The sequence below is a fragment of the Pseudopipra pipra genome, chromosome 7 (assembly GCF_036250125.1).
Source record: "Pseudopipra pipra isolate bDixPip1 chromosome 7, bDixPip1.hap1, whole genome shotgun sequence".
In the NCBI taxonomy this organism is placed as follows: domain Eukaryota; kingdom Metazoa; phylum Chordata; class Aves; order Passeriformes; family Pipridae; genus Pseudopipra; species Pseudopipra pipra.
Window position 1 is genome coordinate 8,430,356 of NC_087555.1, and position 23,047 is coordinate 8,453,402.

At 41.0% G+C, this 23,047-nt stretch overlaps 1 protein-coding gene across 1 annotated transcript in view; it reads left to right on the forward strand.

The window, feature by feature from the left end:
- The first annotated feature begins 13,020 nt into the window (after positions 1-13,020).
- The window catches only part of MYO1B (myosin IB), a 112,592-nt gene continuing 102,565 nt past the window's right edge, over positions 13,021-23,047 (forward strand). The window contains exon 1 of the mRNA XM_064660485.1: positions 13,021-13,169. The gene's annotated coding sequence lies outside the window, so the exon portion shown is untranslated. The remainder of the gene's footprint in view (positions 13,170-23,047) is intronic.

A 23,047-nucleotide genomic window follows, 5' to 3' on the forward strand; every position in this document is an offset into this window, starting at 1 on the left:
GCATAGGGGAGAATTCACATCTAATTACTACTAAGCATACTTTTTTTCGATTTTCCTGGTTTAATTTCAAAGCATAGAAACACCGTTTTCCTTGTCTTCTGATTGCTTAAGTCATTCTGATCGTTAAAATACATTTCGTATAATTTCTCCACTTAGCCTTACAGTGCCCCCTTTGAGCATCTGTTTTAATTATACTGAAACAAGCTATGATTTTGCTGGCTTAAAATTTCCAAGATGAATGCCAGTAGCAATGTTTTTGGCTACTGCCTTTCTCTAGTTCTGCCAAAGCAGAAATTCCCCAGGCTATTCACTCCTGATTTTTTTTCCTTTTTTTTTTTTGGGGGGAGGGTATCAAACTTTAAACAAGAGACAAAGGATTCAGCATTGGTTCTGATTTACTTTCAAACTCATTTATAAACACATGACCCTTCCTCTGCAAAAATAGTGCCTAGGAGAACCCAAATAATGAAAAAAAAATCTGCTTCTTTTAACAATGAGAAGAAAAGGGGTTGGAATAGGCTCGGCATGGAAATGTAATGGTGGTGAATATTAAGCCTTGCAGTTCTGTTTACAGCTGTAGAGGATGTTTTCTTGTAATCTCATTCTTGTCTTTGTGGTTATTATACTGAATAACTTATTCTCTTTGCTCAGGAGATGTCTGTGTTTGGCATCCTGTAGAGTTGGAATACATAATACTTTTTTCATTTTTTAGGAAGAGTACACTGAAGAAAGAGAATAAGACAATATTTAACACATCCTTTGTGCAAATAAAATGAGTTGCCATACATTACTGTTATGTTTGAAAGCAGCTATAGCTAAATGGTTAACAAGGAATGGGGCAGGGGGAAGGAAATGCTGCTCAAGATTTCTTAACAAGGATAATAGAAGGGAAAAAGCAGATGAGCACAAATTCTCTTTTTTTTAAAAAAAAAGAAACAAACTTGTCTTTTGGTACCAACTGAAAAAAAAGTGATATCTAAGATCAGTCATCAGCCTTGCCTTTAAAAAAAATTAAGACAAGACTTAGTTTTTGTATGCATAGTGTCCCCAGTTAAAATTACAAACTATTGTAATATTAAATTATGCCTCAAAACACCAACTCTGAGGGAACATCTGCAGTGAAGACTAAAGGATGACTTCAGCTCATACTAGCAGTCCTTTTTATGCTCCATTCTACCATTCTCTTGGACACATCAAAGGTGGTTCAAGAGGCATATGGGTCTCTCAGCCATGGGTTCCAGCTGCTGTAGCTGGTATTCTCCTAAGTTTAAAAGTTTAGCTGGCACCTGGGGTCAGACTGCTTTTCTTTTCTTTTATTCAGCTTACATTTCTGTGAATACTTTAGGAAAATACAAGTTGAGGGGAGCATTCTCCTCAGCTGTGTCATAGTCTTCTGCTAATGAGGACAGACAAGCTCTGTGTCCTAAAGGAAAAATCTGCTTCTTAAGTGATAATTGGGTGTTCTTGTGTTGTATATCAGTGTGGTGGTGAATTTAACCCAGTGTGAAGCAGTGGCATGATCCTACATTGTGTTTGGGCATCAGGAAGTTTGTCTTGCTATATGCTTTCTTTTAAAGTACAGAGATAAAATTACTCTAAACAAAAAGTCCTGAAATGGGTGTCTGTTTTAAAATATCCATGTAATGTGGACAAGTGATGTTTATGTTAACAATGACATTTCCATCACATCTTTATGTAAATAGCTTGGCATCTGGGCTTCATGATATGTTGTATTTGGAGTGGTGGCAGATAAGAGCTTTGGGACAAAACCAGACTCTCCTGAGGAGGTGTTAATGCAGCTGCAGGATCAAGTTAAAAGGTGAAGTCCTTCACCATCTGATACCTACTCCAGTACTAGAGCCCATTTTCCAGAACAGAGTTTATTTGCTGAATATGAATTTTACTAAATTTCCTGAAAGTTTGGTTGCAGTGAAGACTGAAAAAGCAAGAAGGATAAGAGGCTGCAGGAGTAGCTGCAACCCTTTCTCCACTCTAGTTGGAAAGGATGTGGAGAACTAAGTAAGTATGACTGGCAAGTAAGAGTGCACTTGCTCCCTGACTAGTTCAATCTTGATTGCAGAGGAGGACTTTATTTCTGCAGATTGCTGAACAAGTTAGTTGGTATTTCATACGCATTTCTATGCACATTTTCCTGTAGCAACACTTTTCTTCAAAAAGATTAAGCTGCAGTTTTACTGCAGAAGTGAATAATACAGACGCTGAGTGAGCCAGCACAGTAAGAAAGGAGTCTGCCCTGAGGGGAGGAGTGGGAAGCTCCAGTGTAACATATTGAATATTTCGACAGTGGTATGTCCATGATTACTAAGTTCATGAGAAGCTGTTGAGCAACAGCACACAGAACAGATCAGTGAGTAAGCATTTGAAAAGCCTTATTTTAGTAGACCGATAATTATGCAGGGCTGTTCTAATTTCACAGGATCTATTTCAGTGTGTGATATGAACCACTATATATGAAAAGTGTAAGTTCAAAAGGCTTCATAAGAATCTAATACTAGTAGAAATAGTTTCGTTATTAAAAAATTGTGCAAAAGCCTTTTTATTTTAAATTAAACACCTCTATGCTTTTTGTAACAGTATTGCAGCCATAGACCACTGACATAATCAAAACACAATAAAATTACTAATCAAAGGATAAAATGAACCTATATAAATTCCCCTCATAAATGAGTTGAATGGAGTAGTTTTCTGAAGGGTATGTTTTTAAAACTGATGTGATATTTGGTTTCTGGCTTTTCGTATGGCTTTTAATTTGGAATCCTCTCTCCTAACATGCACAAGGAATAGCAAATTAATACATCCAGTTGTGTTTGAATTGTTACCTTTGGCACAAAGATTCAACATCTCATTTTAGCTTTTAGGTAGAGAAGAACAAAGTAAAAGCCTTTTAGAGTGAGGATGTGCCCTTCTGTTTTCCTGTAAGACTCCAGGGCAGTTTCCTTTAGTCTCTAGGTTTACAAGGACAGCCTCAAACTCACGTAGGTGGCTGAGGCAAATTGCATCAAATCCTGAACATTTTGCTATCTAAAGTCCAGCTTTCAAGTCCAGCCGCTGCCACTTGGGACAAGCTCATTCCTTTTGGTCTGATCAATGCTTAGCAAATAAAATCTGGCTGTTCAAAAGATTGAGGACATGATAAACTCAGACACCTGCCCATATCACAATCTAGATGTTCAAACAAGACCAAGTTGTTCATTAACATTGATAGCCTTTAAAAGAAATCCTTCCTTACATCTGAACTTGATTAAGGCCTCATGCCTCTCAAACTGCACTGCCTAGAGATGAGCAACTGCAGAGTAATCAGGGTTGATGTCCTAGTTTCTGCTCTGGGAAAAAAAAAAAGTCATTTTCTTTGCGAGCTTTGAGATCTCAAAGTGGCAACAGTTGGTGAGTGTTTGTATGAAATGTGCAGTGGTCTCTTCAGCACTTGTTCATTCCTCTGAGCCCATGCCTGCTGGAATTTCTCACATGGAGAAAGTTATCTGTTCTTTAAACAAGAAAATGTAAATTAATGTCTTTTGTAGGAAACGTGCTGAATAAGGATCTCCTACAGATCTAGTTCTCTATGTAGGCAGAGACAGTTCCTGGACTCAAGCCATTCATTTTTCTCCCTACAGTCAAAAACATTCATTATAGCCTACGTAGCTTTTCTTGAAGTCTATTAGCTTTGTTTGCAATAAAGACTCCAGCCTTTTGGAGACCTTTCTATCTTTTCTGGCATGCTATCTTGATAAAGATACCAGCCCTAATTCTTCCACCATGGCAAATGTGTGTTGTCCATCCTTTCATCGGATCACAGAAACTCCCTTGCCATGGATGTTCTTTTCAAAGGCTTGAGGAGCATACATATCCTCAGTATCTGCTTCTCCTTTGGATTTTTATACTGTTTGTTCTGTTTCAACAGCCTGCTCTGTTCTGTGGCCTTGCCAACACCTTGATGGCTGTGACAACACCCTTAGTGTGATGCCAGACCATTGCACAGAATACTTCTCTGTAAAGCATGGTGCAGGAACCCTCATTGTACATCCAACAGTGAAAGTTTTGCTGGCATTGTCCCTGCTAAGTGCTAGATATAAGAGTCAGTACATCAAGGAACTATGACCAATCTGGACTCTTATTATTATTTTTGTATAGGCATCAAGAAGCAAATGAGTTGGGGAAGAGGGGCAGGCACCCTTTTTCTCATCAGTTTCCCAGTATTTATAAGATATATGGTGGGAACAATCCTTGTGCACTAAGTACAATGCATCTAACTCTCACTGGGATGGGTGGTATGCTTGAGGAAAGGTTCCTTTTTCACCTCATTCTCTCAGGACCCCTTATCTCATTAGTTTTTTAAGACAATTTGTCCCTTAAGCATGTGATTCAGAGCTCATGGACAAATTATGAAGAAGAAACAGCAGCTTTTTAGCTGTTTTCTCTCTCTAAATCGTGCTTTTCTGAAGAGAATAATCATAGAAACCGTAGGGTCATGTGTGAACCCTTTGTAGTTGTGTGTTATATTAAAACAGTAAATCACTTTCATGAATGTGCTTTTTCTGTGTGAAGCTGTTGAGTAATTTAGTCCAAAGTCAGCTGAACATCTCTAGTTACTCCAGAGATAACATGTCCTACACATGGTTTAAATTAATATTTGTTCAGGGCTGTCTAAAGCAAGTATCCAGTCTGCTTGTTTAGTAGGTGTCAGTTAGAAATATCTCTATTTATGCGTGTGAAATGTGACCTTCAGACCTGTTGTGGTCTGCTGTGTAATCCCCCAAAAATGGCTTGGCATAGGGTTTTAATTTATGTTCTTCTTTCTTTACCTTTTTTACCCCCTATTGGAAGCAGGCACAATACACGGGGCTTGTGGGAATGGTCAGTCCCAAGCCTGTGCATCTGTTTGAGGAGCAAAATTAGTGATCTTTGTTAAGCAGTTATTATGGATTTTTCAGAGTGTATTTGCAGAGTTCAAAGCCTGGTTCAGCCCGCCTCTTCAGCTTCAAATGAGCATGTGTTTAGGAATAGCACTTAAACATGAACAGGGTTTATGAACTTCACTGGCTGCAGTCTTTCAAGAAGTAGCAGAACCTTTTTAGTTAAAACAGTATTGGACATAAAGATAGTTTACTACTCATGCAATAGGAGTGTTTCTTAATGAGTGAATAGGAAATAGGTGTGAATGTTTTGAGGAAAAGACAGTGACCATCTGTTGAGGAGATCTATGAAAGCTAATGGTTTGTAATACATGTTATAGGGCAACACATGCACAGGACCAAACACCATCGCTATACAGAATTTGGTTATAATGCATTTATGTAAAAATGGAGATCTATATATTACACAGAATAATAATAACAACAGAGAATAGCTAAATCATACACTATCAGTGAATGCTGAAAGTGTTGGTGTAAGTTATGTCTTTTACAGAGAGAGACTGGTGATTAATCTGGCAACATTTAATAAAGTATATTTTTGGATTCAACGGGTAGTAGAACAGCTCGAATAACAGCATTGATGAGGAGTTAATAGGGCAATGTAGAGGAAAGTTGCATTGGTGTGTTTGCTCTATTTCTATTTGGATAGAGTCAAAAGTTTGGCTGAGGCATCAGTTACATCACTGTTACCTTGCTTCATCCAGTAGAATTGCAGTTGGTTCACGCTGGCATGGCTGGGGCTGTTCTCAAGATCCCTACTTCAAGAAGGTTGTAAATAGCTTCTCTTACAAGCACTTCATTCACCTGTGATGGAAGCAGAAACACACCATATACATATGTTATTAATTTGCTGCTTCTTGGCAAAAATTTGCACTCCTAAAGAGTTCACTATGTTGTAATAAAGATGGAGAACAAAGAATTTGCTATTTCCCTGCAAATAAGACATGCGTAATCCCCAGTGAGGAGTTAACATTTGAGGAACATAGGAAGAACTCTGGTGCTGCCAACATCTGCCTGGCATGTGCAGTCACATCCTTCACAGATGGGTTACCTTTCATGGGCATTTCTTGCAATTGAGTTGAAATAATTGTCCTTATATGTCCTAGATAAGCTGATCTCTTTTCTTTAGCTGGCAGGGGAAGTGGAAGGCTCTCAAGTTTACAAAATTACTAAGAAGGAACTTCCAGAAACATCTCATTTAGGAGTTCTTTAGAAATTGATTTTTTCATGCTGCACTTCTCTCTATTATTTATACCATTCATAGACTGGTGCATAGACAGCAAGGACTTTGGCTGAGTTGTCCATCTCTCTGTACTTTTGACTGGAGTCAAAAAAGTTTTGGATCCACAGCTTAAAACTTGCATAGTTAGTTCCCCTTTAAACTCTTCTTTAAGAAAATCACAAAGATGAGAGACTCATCCATAACTAAAGGAAATACAACCATCATAACTTCCTCGTCTATAACTGCCTGGACACCGTTAATGATTTGTATTTAGGATGAGACCTTTTAAAAAGTCATTCCCTTTTAAAAAGTCATTCTCTTTTAAACTTCTGTTGGCTAAAGTGATGCAATGTCTTTTCTAAAACCATCTTCTGCTTATGCAAAAAGCAGACTCGCGTTTTTATAATTCTAGTGGAAATTGCAGGGTGGTTTTAAATAGTGGGAGAAATAATAATAATAAAGCCTAACTCCTCATTAAAAGCCTTGATATATATATATTGTAAAAATTTCAGATAATTTTACACTACAGCACAGGAATGGTCATTCCCAGTCTGCAGCAACTTGTTAAACCTCGAAATGTGAGACGTAATATTATAATATACTTGGTTTTATTCTGAAAGTGAGTTTGCATATACCTACCAATGCCTTTGTGTTGGGTAATTTTGTTGGCAAGAATAGTTGTCATCCAGTATCCTTAATACAAATACAAGTTTTCTTTCTAAGCAGAGTTTTTGATAACAGAGGATAACAGCACAAGAATGTGTCATTAGCATGTTCATGTGCCTGTGGGAAGGAGGATCCCCACAAAAAGATGCTACGTATAGTTAGAAATCTCTACTTTTAACACATCACATATTGTGCTTGGGAATCCACAAAAATACATACATTACAAAATGAAAGAGTTCTGTGAGAAGTATATGAAATGGGAAAAGAATGTCCATAATTACTCTGCAGCAAAGATTTTCAGGCTGTATATCCCTGTGTGTGTGGAGATTGTATCGCAAATACTTTACCATTGATGTTTGTCTTTAGCTGCAAAAAGAAACTTTTCCCTAGTGCTACCTGGATTCAAACTGAAGATTTTTCTCTTGCCACTTAATGTGTGGAATGATCTGACATGATCCTCTGAATCTCACAGGACACTGGGCCTTCCCCTCTCCTCATTAAAGGTTTTATGACTTGCTTGAGGGGGTGCTTGTGAAGGGATGCAGAGGGAGGAGAGATTGATTTGTTCTACTAGGAAAAATAGGACCTTCTCCTGTTCTGTGACATCAATAGTAAAGTCCTTTGGGTAAGCAGGGGAATATTATTTAGGAACTCTGAAATTTCAAGCCTTACCTCTGATCAAACTCTTCCTGGAGCTCTTGAAATATGTTCCAAAATTGCAGAAGTAGTGAGATGGCAGTTTAGAAGGTTCTTGCAACTCTCATATTTGAATTTTTTTTTTTTTGGTGGGTGTTTTTCTTAATTTTAATGGGTGTACTTTCTCTTGAACTGAAAAGCAGAATTACTAAGGCAGGTTAGTAGGGAAAGTTGTATGTGGTTTGTTTAAAAAACAATAAGAAAAGAAAATATGTTTGGGGACTTCTGGTTTCATGACTCAGTGTGCTGATCCAGCAGCTACTGAGTCCTTTTGACATGCAGTATCTGATTCCCTGGGGAGTCCCTTTTTCTGTGCACTCCATCCAGATACTTACAGAGAGAAACCAGAAAATAATCACCCAAATATGTCAGAGGGAGATGCTCGGCCCTTCAGAGCAGATAATCCACACTAAGGTTTATTCTGCACTGTGGCTACTGGGTTGGGTTACTGAGATCCCTGAATCAAACTGAGGATGTGCCTTTGTACAATGGGCACAGAACTACAGTGCCTGCCAGTGTTGATTCCCCATGAGTTCTTCGATCCTTCCTCGCAGCTGGCTGCTGAGGAGGACACCCATGTTGCTGTTGTAACTTGTTTGTGCTTAGGTAGATATTTCACCAGCGTTAGCAGTGATGGGGAGACTTTTCCAGATGTGCTTTTTGAGAGGCTCAAACATGTTGATATCTCAGGGAAGCACTTGGCTGTTTGATAGAGGCTGGTGTGTGATGGCAGGAGGTGGGGGCTGAGCCACCTCCATACCAGGGGCTCCTTGGCTGTCACAAGACTGTTAGAATGAAATGTGCAGGTTAGGCTGGTGGACTTTGGTAGCTTGCATCAAGCACCAAACTGATTTCAAGACTGAATTAACCAGAAAAAAAAGTGAGTGCTGCTACTCAGATCCTGTCCTGTGCTTATTCCCAACACAGGACAAATCTCCTGTGGGGTGAACTCTCCACTGGGGTGAACTCTTCTCTTGAATTCTAGGTCTAGACCCTCAGGCTGTCTTATGCAGGTCTGTGCTGCAAAGGAGAAAAATACCACACTAATTGAAGGCATATTGCTATCTCTGGACAAAAAGATAAAGTCCTTTGCAAATGAGGAGACATTATGGCAAAATGGAAAGCTGGCAGTGTTTTAACAGGTGGGAATACAAATCCTGTATAAGATCCACAGTTGGAGAAGGCAGATGATCTACCTCAGTACTGAATTAACCTATGTTTTCCAAAGCATCTGAGGAGCATTCCAGCGAGTGGCTGTACGGAGCCACTGCTTGTTCGTTCTGACTTGTATGCAGTTTAATTTGACACAGATGGGGGAAGGATGAGCTGTGTCCATGTATAGTCTTTGCTTTCTGGTTTTCCAGTCACAAAACTAGAATTCTCTGGACCACTGGCAGCTTGCTCTTTGCATCATTCACCTGTGTACAGACAGAACTCAAACCTGTGGCCATTTTCCATGACAAAGAAGCCAGAGACTGTTATTGTTAAATCCCCTGCTCAGTCTTAGAGTAAGATTTCCTGTTGCTGCTTATGAGTACTCGTTTGGAGCTTTTTTTGTCTGAAGTAGGAAAGTATTCTAACTACTGTAGAGTGTATTCCCAGAACTCCTGGTATGCACTCAGTCCCACTGAACAGAGGTATAGATGCCATGTTTTATGAATGTGCAGAATTTTCTCACAGTATAGGAAAAATGGCTAAGCTTGGTCTTGTGGCTAAGCATGAGATTAGAAACATGAGCATCTAAATCGTGTTTTCTTCTCTCTTGAGGAAACTTATTTTTTTTTGGTTGAGTTATTCTTGCTGACTCAATTTCTTCACTTATGAATGGGAAAAATCTCATATATTTAATCTCTCTACATATGAGAACTGTATATCCAAAGAAATTTGAAATAATAAATCATGTCAATCAGTAACTATCATAATGTCTGAAAGAAAGATTAAGAAAAACAAGGATTGATTTTTATTTTTATGTTTTTAACTATTGAAAGCTAATTTTAAGTTCTAAATAATAATACCTGTCTTAGGTATTGATTCATTAATTATAGTATTTAAATGCATGGTTCAACGAACGAAACATATTTGAGAGCACTCCTACCCATCCAATTCTAACTAATACCATCAAATGTTTCTGTATTTCTAGTGAGCTATCCTCATCCTAGAGCCATGAACACAACTGAGACTGGATTACGCTCCTGCCTTGCTGCAAATCTTGACAGGCAGTGCAAATTATGGTTCACAGTAGTTCGGGTTTTGTCCTCTGAAGTGGCTGGCTCAGCTGTTCTTTGCCTCTCGTCTCAGCAAGGCTGGCTTAGGAGGTACTTCTAGCCATTGACTAGTGCTCTTCTAATTGCCAGGGACTGTCACAGGCCAGTCCAAGGGCTGTTGTGTGTTTGACTCATGGTTTGTCAGACTAAACAGGACCCTGAAGTTTCAAGAACAGCCATTGTTACAGTGGGTTTTGTATCTGACTTGCTTGGCTTGTGAAGCTGTAGGCCTTTAGGCTGTAATCAAGAGACTGTAATCCATCTGGTGGAAACACACAGAAAAAGAAAAGGAAAGGGGAAAAAAAGGTTGTCTGTAAATAAGCAGCTGTTAAACTGCGCTTATGTACATGGATGTCTGCCACAGCTTCTGGTGAGATGTGGGAGCTGCAAAACATGGATGCAGCCACATTCCCGTTTTCTCTCTCAAATGGCTGTAGGCTGTTGCTGAACAAAGCCTCTGCCTGTGCCCCTTCAAAACGACATCTGTGTGCTAAAGAAAGCATATTTAATGATTCAGTAGTTAGAAATTCCCCTTAAATGTTCTCCAGGTAATATCTAATGTTAGAGAGAGACCTAAATGTGTGTTGAATACTGATTATCCCTGATCTCTTATATGGCGCTGTATATACTATTTGGCTTTAAGAAATGAGCAGTATCTTAAAGAAAATAATTCTTGGTGTCTGCCTGCTCATCTGGGATCAGGCATATCTTTTAGTTTATTTTAGATTTTTTTTTTTTTTATTCACTGCAGATTATATCAGTGATAATTAAGGTAGTCCAGTAGATGCAGTAAAAAGAAAAAAATATTCTAGATTGAGTTGGATACCCTTTGCGTTGTACTGACTTGCTGTAGGGAAAGAACACATGCTTCGGGACCAATGTTTCCTTCTTTTCTTACCCCACAAAGCAAAGAATGTATGACATAGTGATAGGCTGCTAATTCACATTTTATAGTAAAACCAGAAAATTTCCCCAGAATAAGGATGGATAATGAGATACCTTTTTTTGCACAGACCTGAAAACCAGGGGGAAAATGAAGTGCTGGAAGGCTAGGGGAAAACTCTGGATATTTTTGTTTTGTTTCCTGGAGGACAAGTCAGTTTCACGAAGATGCTAAATATTATCTGTATTATAAATGCTACCAAATATCACCATCTTTTACAGATGCACATTCTTATTTACAGGAATCTAAGCATCAAATGGGCATGAAGAGTGCACCTGAGAAGTAGCCACCATTACCCCTTTTGAAGCACAGGGGTAAGACCACTAAAGGAAAGCTGCACCACCTTTTTTTCCTGTGTGATGCTTCTCTTTGGATCAAATGGAGAATTTTAATCTCTGAGGTAGAAAATTTTGTATTTTCATGCCAATGCGATGATAATTCATGCCATGCGACTTATGATAATTTTAATATGTAAAGTTGAAACAGATACTTTCTCAGTGAAATATTTGCAGTCAGTGTCTTGTGATGTTGCTTACTGTTCTGGCTGTGTTGTTGATAAATAGTGTTGACTGCACAGTAATTGCTTTCCTTACTGAAACTTGAATTTAATTTTCATTTAGATTTGGAATAGAAGGAAATTACTTTCTTTTTTTCCCCCTTTCATTATTTGGGAAAGAATGCAATAACTTTTTCCCAGAAAGTAAGCTGAGTCATGAGCAAAGCACTCACCTGAATGGAGAATGGGGTGAAAGGACGGGGTCATGGTGCTGCTCAGGAATGGTTCTTGCTTGTGTCTCTTTCAAACCACCCCAAACCTAAATTATTCCTCTTAGAATACCTACATCAGACTGTCACTGTTTCCCTAGAACTGAATTTTGACCAAGCCTTCCATTTTTCAGCAGGAAAAATATTTTGTTGAAGTAGTTTTTGACCACTTCTAATGAAACCTGTCATTAATTTTACAGATATAAAAAAGTAAGGGCAAGACAAATCTTAGGAGCTAAGCATCTGTGCTGAAAATCTGCAGATAATAAAATAGTGATGAGTCTATGAATCAGCGGGACTGCAGGGCTCTAATTCCCAGGATTCATCCGGAGGTGGTCTCCAACACTTGCATAGTTACAGATTTGAAAAACTGTGTGAGAACACAATCTCTTTCTATAAACAAGACTACCAAGGAATATCTCACGTGTAGCATTTACTTTGAAATATCTGAAGTTGATATAGATATCTATCTCAAAAGAGCAAGCTCTGGTGTGGGGCTTGGGGAGACCGTGGGAAGTGTGCTGGTAACTTGGAACAGGATGAGGGATTCTGCTGTTTTAATGAGAAAGGCTTTTAGAATGCATTTTGCATCTTTACTGTGTGGTTCTGATCATATTGAATCCGGTGATATAAACCGGATTTCTTCCACATTCTGAAGAGTTTTGTTGTGTATCTGCAGTTCAGGTCCTCCTCTCACAGCTATCTAGCCAGTGTAGGTTCGGCTTGTGGTTGAATGGAAGCTTATTGCTGTTTAAAAACAACCCAGCTTGGAAAAAGCCCACTTGCAAATATGAGAAAGTAAGAAAATGTGGTAATTGTTTTTTAAGAAAAAGCACAAGCACTGAAACTTTTCACACGGCGTATTTCTCCAGGAAGTGTGTCGGTGTAATATGTAGACCTACAGATCTGTGCGATGGGGAGTTTTCAAGGGGGTGTGGGGACAAACATCTGTTCCTTGTGCTCAGTCCTAGAGACATGGTATGAGCACAGCCCTTTAGGGCTTGTTCTTTTTTTCCCTGTCTTTTCACATAATGGAGTAGTCGCCTTCCATTGTTGATGGCTCATGTGCTTATCGGGGCAGGATTGGATAGATAAGATATGTTATGCAAAGCTTGCTGTAAATACTTAAGATTCAGTCCAGGAGGTGCTGAAAAACATTATTGCAGAAATCGAGTGGGAGGTGTTGCTGGGTTTCATGCTAAAGCAGTTAATTGGGAATAATTCACCATAGTTAACTGTGAGTCAGTTTCTCTTTTTCGCTGGTTAGTTTTCAAAGGCTTAAGGTGAGCTGCGCAGGGGTGAAAAACGAGCGCCGGGGTGTGACCGAGAGCCGCAGAGCGGGCGGGATTGGGGCGGGCGGGGCGCGGGCGGGCAGGTGAGGAGGGTCGGGCTGGGAGGGTCCCGGGTCCCGGGTCCCGGGCGGGGCCGAGCGCGGGGGCCGCGCCGGGACCCCCCGCCGGGCGGCGCTGCGGGGCCGGGCCGGGCGGCGGCGCCTCCGCCCCCCGGGCGGGCGGGGAGGGGCCGGGGCTGAGCCCCGCTCCGCTCCGCTCCGCTCCCGCCGCCGGCTCCTCGGCAGGGCAGGGCTGGGCTGGGCTGGGCTGGGCAGCGTCCGCCGCCGGCTCGGGGCGGGAGGCGTCGGGCGGTCGCGGGACGGCGGGCAGCGCCTTTCGGCGGCACAGGTACAGCTCCCCCCGGGACACCGCACGGCTCCCTTTGTTCTGCGGGACCCGGGCGCTCCGGCAGCCCGGCGCGATGGGGATGGATGAGGTCGGCGCTGCAGCGGCTTGGGGTGGTGGTGTTGGGGCTCGGTGCCGGGTCCGGGAACCCCGGCGCCTCCTGGGCGTCCCATCCCCTGGTAGAGCCGCGGCTTCGGGACGCTTTGCGGGCGCTGTGTCTTTCCTTACCATGTGGTGGGTGGCTGCGGGCTTCGGGCAGCTTCACTTAGGCACGAACGCTGGTGCGCGCACACGCAGAGACCGTCCGGGGCTCTCATCTCACCCCCTGTGTGTGTCTGTGCGTGCTCTTTCTGGGAAGAGACCGTGGCATCTGTTTCTTCTTGTCTAAAATAATTACCGTGTGTGCGCGGCTTTGGTGAATTCAAAAGAGCGGGCTCGGGTGTAGGGCTCGAGGGGACCGTGGGAAGTGTGCTGGTAACTTGGAACAGGATGAGGGATTTTGCTGTCGGGTAACATTTGGAGAAGAGGCTTGAGGAAGGGCTTTACAGGGCAGGGTCATTGTCCCGGAGAACTTCCCTGAGGGGACGGGTTGGTGTAGCCTCCCAACCAAGACCGTCTGTCTGCGCCCATGGAAGCTGTTGGGATGCGGTATGGGACATCTGCTGCCGCTGTGTGTTTTGGGATGGGCATCCCTTTGTTCCTCGGAGTGGCCAGACTCCCCGGTGGAAAACAATGGCCTTCCTAGCAGAGCCACAGGGAGTGGGGCTGGCGGTCCCGTCACGAAGTGCAGAGGTCCATTGCTCACTCGTCTTGCCGGTGGTACCCATGTGCTCACGCTTTTTTGAGTAATTTAAAGCTTTGGAATTTCAGACCATGTCATTAGGTCAGTTGCTGTGTATTTAATCAGGACCACTATTCTAAAGGACAAACGTAACAGTTACGAAATAAAAGGTAATTACTCTTAAAATTTATGTTAGAGAAACTATTTAAAATACAGCTAGATAAAAAGTTACCACTGGAAAACGTAAAGGTCAGGTAAAATAGCTGACTTTGCAATTTTTGTGTCGAATCATGAGCCTTCTATATCCGTCTGTCCTATTGTTAATTGTGAATTAAGGCTGGCATCAAGCTGCCTGTGCTTCCCTGGATGAATCATCACTTTGTCAAGCCCTCTGTCAAAAACAAGGCTTTCCCCAAAAGTGTGCAGTGTTAGAGAACAGAAGTAGTCCAACCCATCTGTTAAAGTACAGTTCAGTGCTTGGCCACTTTCAAACTTATTAAAGGTAATGACACTTTTCTCATTATGTGCTTTTATTTCCAGTTGTCCTAGGCCCGAGTTTAAGAATATCTTCAATTTAGTGCCTAATGCAGAGTGGTTTGATTCTGTGTGAAGACGTAATGGTTGGACCGTTCCTGTTATTCCCAAAGTAACATAAGTGGTCCATGCTCATGCTGTCATGTAGCACTTACTGATGTGTTAAGTTGCCACAAGTTCCCCCATGTCTTTCGGAAAGAAGATGTTTCTGAAACACTTATGTGGTGTTGGACATCTAAAAAGCTTGTTTCCTTATGGGCACCACAGATAGATTGAGTGAGTGCTCAGCAGGGTGAAGGTGAAAGGACTCATGAAAGCATCTTAAATCATAGAAGCTTGCTTTTTTAATTTCCTTTTTTTTTTTTTGTAAGACACTTTGTTAAATCACACCTGTGGGGAGGAACTCTGTGAGAAAATGATGCCAGGGGCCGTAGTTTAGCTCTGTGTTAGCCCTTTCAAGCATTGTGCAAGACTTGATTTCGTTGCTTTTAGAAGGGCAAGCGTACTTAGCAAGCCTACTAGTGCTTCTGAGGGAAGGGAAAAAAATTCTGGCAAACGAGAGGAGGAAGTGGGAGAGAGAAATTGGAAACATAAGCAAAGCTATTAATTTTTCCCACTGTGCACTCTTAAGAAACTGCTGGCAATATACAGTAGATGCTCTGCCTCATGGAAGTGTCATGGACTTGCTTCACACGATCCTCTGAGATCATCTGGTTTCCCTGAGCTCTGTGGGAACAGAAATTCCTCATGTTGGAGTCTGATCTCATCTTCCTTCAGCAGCAGTAATAGGAGTGGCTTGGGAATTGGAGAGGAAGGTGAAGAAAGTGCTAGTGGGACAGAGAACAGCTTAGTTCTTGTGTAGGCCAAACTGGACACTGCTTTTCCTCCTTTCTCTTGCCTTGTGTGGTCAGAGCTGGGACAAACACTGACATACCCACTAAAGTTCAGTGCTCTGTCAGACTGCTAAGCTTATTTAGCACAGCTCGTTTATCAGACCATCCTATAAATCTTACCCTATGTTTCATTCATCCATTTTACTGTACTAATGAAAAACAAACTTGATAGAAAGTGGTGACTTGAGTGACTGTATGCATCAAACTTGGGGAATTTCCTGAGTTTGATGAAAAACAAAAATAAAGACATTTTCCCCCCTTATAGCTATGTACCTAGTCTTTTAAATTCTCAGAGCCTTCTAAGTAGCCTCTCCTGTTTGTTGGGGGACTACTGGCAAAAATTTTAGGAAGGCTGCAGTTGTGATGACCAGCCCTCGAGTCTGTAATCTGATCCACAGCTTTTTCTCTTCAACCGGGAAAGGAAGTAACAGCTCTTATTACACCCTTATGTAACCTCTCCATTCATATCCTCCAAAAAGAAGGAAACCAGAGCTTGATTTCTGATGTATAAACCAACATCAAGGCATGCTTTGTCATAAAGAACTAGTAAAGAATAACATTAATTTTCTTTTGTTTTGCAGTTCCTAGAATGAAAAAAAACTAAACCCCACACCCCCCCCAAAAAGTTAAACATTTCAATTTTATGCTGATGGGATAGTGGAAAGTTCGACAGCTCTTTGTGATATGCTGTGAAGTAGCTGTTAAAGAGGATACTGGAAGTGCAACAAGGTTCTTTTTGTGAATCTTTCCTGGTGGGTTTGAGCACTAGTCTCCAAACATTCATCCTTTGCAGTTGCGCCCCAGTTTCCTTGTGGTTTGTTAAAGCTTTGGTCTTTTCATGTGCATGGATCCAGATTTTGGTGTTAAAACAGTGTGGAAACCTCTTTTTTTTAAATTTTTTTTCTCTCTCCTCCTGTTAGTGGCATAGCTTTTAGAGAAAACTACACGGAAAGTTAATCTTTTTGTCTCTCCCAGCACCTTTTTACTGGGAAATTTCCCATTTGTTATCACCAAATAAAGTTGTATCCGTTTCTTGGTGTATTTTAAGTCTGATAGCAAAGTCACTGTGGTGATGAAGGTGTTTAAGTGGGAAAGACTGGAGTTTCACAATACAGTTTCAGAGGCAAAGAAGAACTATCAAATCCCCTTTTCGGATGCAAACTGTTTTGGTAATCCTATGTAGACAGCATAGCAGGAATAATGGATGCCAGTGGCAAGAGCAGTATCTTTTCTCTCCAGTGGAAAACACACTCGTTTGAGATGAAAACAATCAAGATGTGGCCTCTAGCCTAAGTGATCAGATTTAACATTTCAGCAAACAAGCTGAAGGCTCAAGGTAAGGAATCCAAATATCCAGAGTCCCAAGGAGTGAGAACGAGAAACATTTACTGTCACAAAGATTTTCTCCTTTGCAGGAGTGGGCAGTGGGTGTATCTTAGGGTTTAGGTAATTGCCTTGTACCTGGCTCTGTGCAGTGTTGCCTTGGAATTGCTTTGGTGTGGGTGTACTAATAAACTTTTCCTTGGTCTCCCTGTGTCTTGTAGAGGCAGCAGTCCTCACAAAAGGGTCTTACAGTAGCAGAAATCCTTACGCTGTTGGGCAAGAGGACCAGGAAAGGAAAATATACCAGGAAGAAAGAAAAAGCATATATCAAGGAGAAAAAGAGGAGATAATTACAAGGAGTAGATGCTGAGCAACAGAAGGGTTGGTGGGTGCTGTGCTATCAATTACTTGCTGTAGACTTCTGTGACTCTTGGGGATGGTCCTGTGCAAGGCTAAGGGTTGGACTCAATGATCCTTATGGGTCTCTTCCAACTCAGCGTATTCTGTGATTCTGTGACTCTATTTTCTAAATACAGCCAGCAAGGAAAGACTCATTTTTCCCTACTGTCAGCAAAAGTAGTTTTTAAAAGTCGGTGACCACAGCCTGGTCAGCACTGGTACAAGTTTCCTAGGGCCACAAGTATGCTCTGCATGTGAACTCTCTTGCTTTTTGTTTCTTTTTGTGTACTTTTCCATGGTTTTCATAGTTTGTATGCTCCAAAGTGCTACTGGGGGTATTTTGAATTATGAGAATAATTAAACTATGGGATTTACTACACTAGAAAGAAAAACAGGTAGAGAGCTGTGACATCCTGAAATGTTTCATCACATCCTGAAATGTTTCTACTCTTTTACATGTGTTTTCTTTATGGAGTCTGTTCTCCTCATGTCTACGGGAGAGCACTGGTGTTTGAAGATCTTTGTAAGAACTTGGTCTTAAGGTAACCAGTTTGTGTGCACAACGGAGCATATGCTATGTCCTTGGACTGTGCTTTAATCATTGCCTCTAACCTTTGAGAACCTGGACCTCAGAAGCAAAGTGAGGAAACTGCTGGGTCATGAAGTGTTGAATTCTGTATCTTGGGAAAGCACAAGCAAAGGAAGTTATGCTTACTCTCTGTATTTTAATGGCTTTGTGTAAAAACAACTTGAAGCACAGTTAAGGCTGTCCTTTTAGATCAAAGAGATATCCTCGAAATCCTTATTGCATAAGGCCTCTTTGGCTTGCATTGTAGTGAGAAGTTAGCTTGCTTTTAGGAGAACTGTTGAAGGGAGTGAAGATGGAATTAGTCCTCTCCATTGTTTCTCTGTGGAAGAAAATAAACCTGTTAATATAGAGGCACTGGTGATGAGGTGAAGAGGTGCCATTTCTTCTGGGATTCTGGGGACCAGTTCACTGCCCACTGAATAGCTTTGCTAGAGCTTCGTGTTTGTGGGTGGAGAAAAAAGCTTTTCCTAACAGAGCTCATGCTTATCCAATGTGAAAGAAAGAATACCTTGGATGTCTAACTTGCAGCAGAAATACCAGCTTGGAGAGAGGTCAGCAGAATGGTGGTAGAGTTTGAAACGCAGATTATTTCTGGGAATAGTTAAATCTACAAGCTAAACAGGTAACCGATTGGTTACTTGTGTGTCTGGAGACGCTTCCTAGCTTTTATGTATGACAGTAGGTCTGTGGCTGATGGAGCAGTCGAGCTTTCTTGTGCAGGGTAAGCTATAGGGAAGTGCTAATTCCTAGTGAAATTTTGGAGAAGGAAAAGCTGTTGTGGAAGGGGTGAAAATGAATCCCTCTCTCTATGAAGGAATATTCCTGGTTGTGGTGAGGAAATACACGTTTAAATTTAAAAACCACACCAAACCCCAGTAGCATTAGCAAAAGCAAAAAGAAGTGGATATTAGCTGATCATGAATAAATTTAGTCTAGAAATTAGGCACACTGTAAGAACTATTTCTTGTAAAACAGTAGAAGGCTGAAAAATCACACTCTAGAGTAGTACAGTATAGTAGTCATGATTGTAGGATACAGTGGTTTTGGCACTGGTCTGGGACATGCAGAACAGATACAGCTACTATGGCCATTGTTCAGCTCACAGGCTGTCAGGCTGCAGAGTTAAAAGGGCTCTGGAGATTACCTTCAGTGATCAAAGAGTGCAGGGTTGTGTCAAAGCAAAGTTCACTCCAGGAGAAACCCTGGAAAATCTTTTGGCAAGCAAGAGTAGAGCTGGAGCTACTTGTACCTTGTAACAGATTTCTGGAACAGGGGAAGCTTGCCTGTATCTCATGTGAATAGATCTTTTTGCATCCCAAAAACTGCCAGATGATAGTTCTTGCAGAAACAAAGTGAGGGAAAACTCAGTAGCTGCGAGTGTTTGTTGAGTTTGGTTTGAGGCTGGCTGTTTTCCTTCTGTGGGAGGGAGGGAGGTGCTTTCTATTGATGTTTTAGGAGGGTGTCCCTCACTATAAATCTGTGAAGTGTTATATTTCGTTTGGAAAATCTCTGTTTATCATGCTAGTTGTTAATAAAAACACTGTCTGCTGGCATCTAACTTCATGGACGTCTGGAGAAGAGCGATTACTGTGTGTTGAAATGCAGCTTCATTAACTGCTCCCATTGTCCGAAATATATCTTGGTACACGGGAATAGCTGAAGATGCCTTGATTTAGAAATTGATGACTTTTATTCTCTAATTTCAGGTGTCCAACTGAAAGTGACTGTTGAGAATGAAAATGACAAAACTGTGGATATAGTTTGTCTAAACAGTCATATCTAAACAGTTCATGTAATTTATCTACCTAAGCCTCCTCTTCCCCTGAATAGGTGGGTTTTTAGCTTTCATTTGGGCAAATAATGCTCCCTTTTCCTGCAACACTAGCATCCAAGTTCTTTTAATTCCTGTCTTCATTAAAAAATAGCAGGTTTTTTTCTGGACAAAAATTGATGTGCAGAATATACAGTGATGGCAAATGGCAGGGTGAGACCTTGCACTACTGTTTTACCTTGGCAGCTAGTCCTGGGAGAAATGGAACTAATTGAGTCTGGCTTCCTGCAGGTTTTTCTCTTGTGATGGATTGACTTGAGAAGAAGTAATAATTTCCATTTGAAGTTTTTCTACAGCTGGGGAAATTGTGGAGAAATTTTTCTGCAATGGCTCTGTGGTACTTAATAACGGGTTTGTTCTCCTTGCAACCCGTGTCTCTGATGGGATGCCTGTGCTCTGATCTCTCTTGCTTTTACAGACGTGGAAAATCAGCTATTCAGTTGTCCTTTACTCTTCTCTGTTCTTTTGAATGAAATTCAACATTAGGCATGTGTGAGAGAGTAGATGTATAGACCAAGAGATGTACAGCTGGCCTAATTCGCCTTACTTCTATGAAATACTAGGCTAAAAACATTCCAAACTTTATTTACTAATATTAAGAGACCCTGACAGTGAGATTTCCAGGAGGGAAAACTGCAGTGGTCAAGAATAAGATCCCTGGGATGGTGTAGGGATGACTTCTTTTCCTCCTGTTTTAAATAGAAAAGAATAGGGGATGGTGTGGAAACACATGGTGCTTTCAGCCATTCAAATTTTGGCTTTTCCCGGACTTTTACTGCTTGGAAGAGAATATGGGTGCATGGAAAGTTAGACCTTGCTCTGTGGGTAAATCTGTGAGTGCAATGGTGTGTGCCAGCTGCTCCAGGAACTATGGGTATGCTCAGCTGTCATCGGTGACTTGATGGTGGGTAGACAGGGGCACGAATGCCACTCCTGGGATCTGGATTTCCCGAAACTCTCGATTAGTTTTGTGTTCGTCCGTGCCCAGTTTTAAGTCTGGTTCAGTGACTGTTGTGATGACTTTCTGGGTCAGCTTTTCCTTCTGCTCTTGGCAGTGGAGTGAAGCTGTTGTGTTACCTGGCCTGTTATTTCATATTCTGCATATCTTCAGGGCTTATCACTGACTGCTTAACAGGCAACCCACGAAGCATTTGAGGAGAAGATTATCGTGTACTCTGGTATTTTAACCCTGTAGTATTGAGACATCTCTCAGTACCCATAATGTAAATTAATGTTCACTGCAGTTGCTCCACCATGAACAGTTCTTTTGCAGCCAGGCTCGCTTTCTGCCCACGTGCTTGTGTGGAATGGAAAGTAGAAAGCCTATTATAAAAAAAGTATAAATGAAAGATCTTGATTACAGCTGATTGCTGGATTGCTCCCAAAGGAGTGAAATCTCAGTTGAAAGAAGTGATTTGACTTTGTGAGGGCTGGTTGTTTTTAGGTAGTATTTTGTGAGGATCTGTTACTGGGAGATTTTTTGAATGCAAGCTCTGGTGTGGTAGCAAGCTACTGGTGTGTGACACACAACAAACAAAGGTGATCCCCCAGAATAAATAAATGCTACATTGCTTTTTGTGCCCCTGTTCTGCAACAGCTATGTAAACGTAACCTTTGGATTGGGCAGATTCCCCCAAATTGGCAGAAAACTTTAAGCGGCAACTTGAAAGATTAAGATAATCAGTTTAAAAGGGCACCCACCACTTAGTGGAGTTTAGCTTTCCAGTAGTACAAGATAATTTTTGTGGGTTTTGGTTTTGTTTGTTTATTTGATTTTGTTTGTTTGATTGCTTGTTTTTGTTTGTTTTGTTGTTTTTTTTTTTATTTTTTTCTAATTATTTTTTAAAGAATGAGGGTTTTTCTATATGTTCATATTCTGTACTAGCAACTTTTAAAGAGTCACGGTGTCCCAAGAACACTGTCAGTCTGAAATCTAGTCTTTGGTTTAGGGGAAGAAGGTAGGATCTTTGACAGCTTTGGCTTTGCAGTCATGTTTTGCTCCTTATTTTGAAAAAGATTCCAGGAGATTTTAACAAGAAGGTATGTGCCAAAAAGAGATCCCCTTTGTCCCTGAGTATCCCTTTCTGTAGATGTGGACCTGGAATGATTATAAAGCTCTGTGGTTCGGCAATGACTAAGAAAAGCCTAAATATAAGAAACCACCATGGATCCTGTTTCTGCTGAAGTCAGTGGGAATTCAACCAGAATTTGGCCTGCAAACAGCCTGGTTAGTGAAGATCTATTTTCAGATGCCTTGAAAGTGCCCAAGGTGTTTTCCTCATTAAACTGAAGTAATTAAAAAAAAAAAAATATGAAAAAAACCCACCCAGACTCCAAAACAACCATTTACAGAAAAAGCTACTCCACACCTATATTCTTTGAAGCCTGTCAATATAATCCAAAATGTTTTTCCCAAAACCTAGTATGACTGTATGACTGACACAGATGAGTTAAAGCAAGGCAGCAAGTCGACTTAGGAAATATATCAACCTCTGAGTGCGATTACTGGTGGCAGTTATTGTGTTGTGGTTGCAAAATAATTATTAGAAGTAATTCGAAGACATGCACTGCTGGGACTATAAAGTAGAAACAGCAGAATAGATATACCCCACGGTCTCTTAGAAAAGGTAATATCCATGCTAATGTTATTCAAACCGGTATGAAAAAATAACAGGAAAATAGCCTTAAAGAAATGCAAGCACAGCCCCTCATTCCTTCCCCCAGGCTCATGAATTAATCTTTTTTTTAAGGAAGAGGAGGAGGGCAAAGCTGTATCTTCTGCATACATGGCTCATGTGATTTTGGTTTTGTGGTGAGGTACTGTGCACCTCTTAGGTGAAACCAGAGTTGTGCACAGTCTCATCATGATGTGAACAGAGGCAGAACAGAGGCATCTCTCTGACTTTTAGGGGACTAACAACAACTAATTACGGCTTAATGTGAGTTGTAACCAAGCTGATGTAAAAACAAAAGAACCCCACAACAAAACAAAAAAACCCAGTACCCACCCTTTCCAACCCCTAAAGAACTACAGAAACAATCAAACCTCTCCCCTTTGCATATATAGAGGACTTGAGTCCTGTTAATGAAGAAACTTTCAGTCACTGTTTGTCAGGAGGAGATAATGTCCCAACAAACATTTCGTATATGTCTTAATGAAGTCTAATTATCACACTACCAGTTTTTCTAAACTGCAGTTAAGTCTTCGTTGATAAACTATTTAAAAGATGATATTGCTTCACCTGGTTGCAGCTGTTTGTTCAACAGTACCTTAAATGGCCTGATTCTTTCTTGAAAATTACCCAATCTTTAGATAAATGTTTGGTAGCAGAGGCCAGTGGAGCATTCGTTTCTCCTATGGAATTCTCTGATCAAATCTTCTGTCATCTAAATTGCAGTCACTGGTGCGAAACTCTGTCCTAATCTGATGTTGCTAAAGGGCTGCTCCCATTTAGCTGATGCTGAATGCAAACATTCCTGTGGTCCTAATACAAATATACCCAGTAATGCCGCATTTTACTTTTGTAATTT